The following is a 5,000-nucleotide window of genomic DNA, read 5'->3' as shown; positions in this document are numbered from 1 at the left end:
ATTGACATCTTCAGAAACAATCTCTGCTCTCATGTTCCTGCAGCTAAATTATCTGAGATATTGTGAATTCATCATTTACAAACAAACAGACATATTGTGGGTATTATTGATCTACCTGCCTTTCAGGGTACCATAACACTGACTGACTGACTGGCTAACTGACTGACTGGCAAATTTACTGGCTAACTGACTGCCTGGTTGACTGACTGACTGATTGTCTGACTGACTGACTGGCTAACTGACTGACTGGCTGGCTAACTGACTGACTAACTAATTGACTGACTGGCTAATTGACTGGCTTGCTAACTGACTGACTGACTGACTAACTGACTGACTGGCTAACTAATTGACTGATTGGCTAAATGACTGTATTATTGGCTTGCTAACTGACTGACTGACTGACTAACTGACTGACTGGCTAACTAATTGACTGATTGGCTAAATGACTGTATTATTGGCTGACTGACTGACTGGCTCACTGAATGACTAATAGATTGACTGACTGTTTGGCTAACTGCCTGACTGACTGGCTAACTGACTGAGTGACTGAAAGACTGACTGACTGAGTGACTGGACTGACTGGCTAACTGACTGACTGACTGACTGAGTGACTGGACTGACTGGCTAACCGACTGACTGACTGGCTAACTGACTGAGTGACTGGACTGACTGGCTAACTGACTGACTGACTGGCTAACTGACTGAGTGACTGACTGAGTGACTGGACTGACTGGCTAACTGACTGCTTGACTGGCTAACTAACTGACTGACTGGCTAACTGACTGACTGACTGGCTAACTGACTGACTGACTGAGTGAGTGACTGGAATGACTGGCTGGCTGACTGACTGACTGAGTGACTGGATTGACTGGCTAACTGACTGACTGACTGACTAATTGACTGACTGGCTAATTGACTGGCTTGCTAACTTACTGACTGGCTAACTGATTGGTTAACTGACTGTATGCTTGGCTGACTGACTGACTGACTGGCTAACTGACTGACTGTCTGGCTAACTGACTGAGTGACTGACTGAATAACTGACTGATTGACTGACTGACTGACTGGCTAGCTGACTGAGTGACTGGCTAACTGACTGACTAACTAATTGACTGACTGGCTAATTGACTGGCTTGCTAACTGACTGACTAACTGACTGGCTAACTGACTGAGTGACTGGACTGACTGGCTAACTGACTGAGTGACTAGACTGACTAGCTAACTGACTAACAGACTGGCTAACTGACTGACTGGCTAACTGACTGGCTGGCTAACTGACTGACTGGCTAACTGACTGACTGACTGACTGGCTACCTAACTGACTCTGTGTATGTCTCTCTCTCCCTGTCTCCCTCCCTCTTTCTCTTTCAGTTTCTTCCTGGGGGATTGTGAGGCCAGTAGGATGTCTAGGGAGGATGTACTATAATACTGTAGCTCAGATACACAACAGCAGTATGAGAGTAGGCTGGAGATTGTCTGTCTGTCTGTCTGTCTGTCTGTCTGTCTGTCTGTCTGTCTGTCTGTCTGTCTGTCTGTCTGTCTGTCTGTCTGTCTGTCTGTCTGTCTGTCTGTCTGTCTGTCTGCCTGCCTGCCTGCCTGCCTGCCTGCCTGCCTGTCTGTCTGTCTGTCTGTCTGTCTATCCGTCTGTCAGTTAGTCTGTATGTGTGTTCTGTACTCTACATCACAGCCCTGAGTCTCAGGAGGGGGGGATGTTGGAGGGGGGATGTTTGTGGGTATGTGCACATTTTGTAGTACTTCTGCGTTTCTGTTCATGTAAATACAGTGAGATTATCATCTGAAATTGTACAGTTTTCATTTGCACTGAGATTGATGAAACCATGTCAACGTCTGTCTCTTTTCACAGCTTCTGACCTGTGACTACCTGTCTCTCTCTCCTCAGCTAGTGTCTACCTGTCTCTCTCTCCTCAGCTAATGTTTACCTGTCTCTCTCTCCTCAGCTAGTGTCTACATGTCTCTCTCCTCAGCTAATGTCTACCTGTCTCTCTCTCCTCAGCTAATGTTTACCTGTCTCTCTCTCCTCAGCTAGTGTCTACCTGTCTCTATCTCCTCAGCTAGTGTCTACCTGTCTCTCTCTCCTCAGCTAGTGTCTACATGTCTCTCTCCTCAGCTAATGTCTACCTGTCTCTCTCTCCTCACCTAGTGTCTACCTGTCTCTCTCTCCTCAGCTAATGTCTACCTGTCTCTCTCTCCTCAGGTGGTGTCTATACCTGTCTCTCTCTCCTCAGCTAGTGTCTTTACCTGTCTCTCTCTCCTCAGGTGGTGTTGGGGCCCTGAGAGCAATTAGTGCTTCATTCTGACTGGAGGATCCCTCGATGGGCTGTACCACCCGTTGACACACAGGAGGGATCAGAGGAGCTCCACTGAATGAGGTAGAACCACCCTAAAACCCTCCTCACCCCCTCCCCTGTCATTGAATGAACACATCCGTTTCTGCCTGCATATGTGTCGTGAAAGTGGCATCTGAGTCGTGGGACCGTTGTTGCTATGTGACTTTAATATACCTCCATCAATGCTGTGATATCCACAGTCTAGAGACTAAGTCGGTTTGGGGACTGGGCTGGTTACGTCATGTTAGGTATTGTCAGTTTTGGGTCAGAGTGAATGTAGGCAAACATTGTTTCTATTCCAGCAGTTTTTTTGTCACTCAAGCGGAGAGAGATGTAGCATCCTCTGTAGTAGACAACAAGCATCAGGATGGGGTCTCAAGGGGAGGCTTGTTCCTCTTCTCTACTTCCTGTTTACGGTTTAATTTGACACAGTGCGCTTTTACTGTGTGTTTGTGTGAGTGTTTGTGTGAGTGTGTGTGTGTGTGTGTGTGTGTGTGTGTGTGTGTGTGTGTGTGTGTGTGTGTGTGTGTGTGTGTGTGTGTGTGTGTGTGTGTGTGTGTGTGTGTGTGTGTGTGTGTGTGTGTGTGTGTATGCGTGTGTGTGGTGTGTGCGTGCATGTGTGTATGTGTGTGTGTGTGCATGTGTGTGTGTGTGCATGCGTGTGTGTGTTTTATTTTGACACAGTCAGGTTGTCATACAGTCATACAGTCAATGTGTCTGTTGATTCATTTAACCTGGAGTAGCTTTATTAACAGTTCAAATAAACCTGTCTCACCGCAGACCAGACCAGACCAGACCAGGCAGCTTCACTCTGCTAGCATCTCCTTGTAAATTGATGTGTATTTGATTTTAATATGAGTGAAGTGGGAGAGGAGTCAGTCAGTGGACATCCTGTACTGTGGGCTGATTTCGTACAGTGTGTTTGTTTCTGTGTGTGTGTGAGTGTATGCGTGTGTGTGCATGTGCGTGAGTGTATGCGTGTGTGTGCATGTGCGTGAGTGTATGTGTGTGTGTACATGTGCGTGAGTGTATGTGTGTGTGTACATGTGCGTGAGTGTATGCGTGTGTGTACATGTGCGTGAGTGTATGTGTGTACATGTGTACATGTGCGTGAGTGTATGTGTGTGTGTACATGTGCGTGAGTGTATGTGTGTGTGTACATGTGCGTGAGTGTATGTGTGTGTACATGTGCGTGAGTGTATGTGTGTGTGTACATGTGCGTGAGTGTATGTGTGTGTGTACATGTGCGTGAGTGTGAGTCTGCTAGCTACAGCTACTGTATGCTTGGCTCACTGGAGTGGCTCCCTCTCTCTCCCCTGTGTTTCCTAGTCTCTGATTGGAGGAAAGGGAATAGGGAATCTGCCTAACAACAGAGCTGTTGTATATTGTTTAGTAAACAACACGGGGGCTCTCCCTAGTGAAGCAGCACAACTCCAGACACACACACATACAAACACACACAGACACACACACATATAAACACACACAGACACGCACACATACAAACACACACAGACACACACACCTCCAGGAAAATAGATGTGCCTGAGTTCTTCCTGTGAGAAAAACACCTCATTAAACGCTGCTTGGGGAAAAATACACGCATCCTTCTGAAAGTCACACAATCTATTAACATGGTCACGTAAGCTTCAGACTATGCATGTTCAGCTCTGTCATACCCTACAGATCAAACAAGAAATGGTTAACCCCTTCACTACATTGACCTATAAACAGCATATAGATATTATACAGATATGCAATACAGTAAATCCGAATGTACAGCAGTAGCAAAGAGGAACATGACCATGGACAGGAGAGAGGGTATCATCACGAGGTGATATGGGACAGTACTTAGATTACTTCATAGTTAATGTATGGTAATGGTTATGTCCCATGTATGATACATGTGGAGCTAATGTGTTTCAGACAGTGTCGGTGAGACCCCAATGGTTCCTGAGTGTCTTTTAATGGGTAGAGGTTCTCTATATTATTGGTTAAATCAGACTGAATGAATAGGCGCAGGGGGCGCAGGGAGAGTTGGGATATGCAAGAGACACATTACCATTATACACTATAAGAAACACCCCCAGGTGTGTAACAGGACAAAGATAAGCACCCCACAAATGATGAATTAAAGCTCCAGAAGGGCTTGATTCACAGGGTTAGTGATTCATCTCAGTCATTCTACCTTCACAGATGCCTGAAGCACTATGATGAAGAGTCATCTTGAAATACACGGTACCAGTCAAAAGTTATGACACACCTACTCATTCAAGGGTTTTTCTTTATTTTTACTATTTTCTACATTGTAGAATAATAGTGAAGACATCAAAACTATGAAATAACACATATGTATTCATGTAGTAACTAAAAAAGTGTTTTATAAATATTTTATAAATATTTTATATTTAAGATTCTGTGTGTGCGTGTGAGTAGTTGTGTCTAAACTTTTGACTGGCACTGTAAATATATTTTTGTATCTATTAGTTCATTCACCATTATATGGTCCTCTATGTTTCACTGTTTCTATGCATTCTTTGTGGTGCTTTCGTGTGTGTGCATACTCTGCTCTCTGCCACTGTGTTTTTGTTGACAAGATTTAGGAACATTGTCGCTCCCTTCTGTTTATACCTGGTACTCCAGCCTGTACTA

The 5,000-nt window shown here is 45.0% G+C and overlaps 1 long non-coding RNA gene across 1 annotated transcript in view; it reads left to right on the top strand.

Moving 5' to 3' along the window:
* LOC139555066 (uncharacterized) overlaps positions 1-5,000 on the top strand; it is a 172,342-nt gene that overhangs the window by 106,197 nt on the left and 61,145 nt on the right. Inside the window, exon 3 of the long non-coding RNA XR_011670936.1 lies at positions 2,278-2,390. This is a non-coding gene — a long non-coding RNA (uncharacterized lncRNA). The remainder of the gene's footprint in view (positions 1-2,277; positions 2,391-5,000) is intronic.

The sequence above is a fragment of the Salvelinus alpinus genome, chromosome 26 (assembly GCF_045679555.1).
Source record: "Salvelinus alpinus chromosome 26, SLU_Salpinus.1, whole genome shotgun sequence".
Classification (NCBI taxonomy): Eukaryota; Metazoa; Chordata; class Actinopteri; order Salmoniformes; family Salmonidae; genus Salvelinus; species Salvelinus alpinus.
The sequence above is the reverse complement of the archived record's forward strand: the minus strand, read 5'-3'. Positions and strand labels throughout refer to the sequence as shown.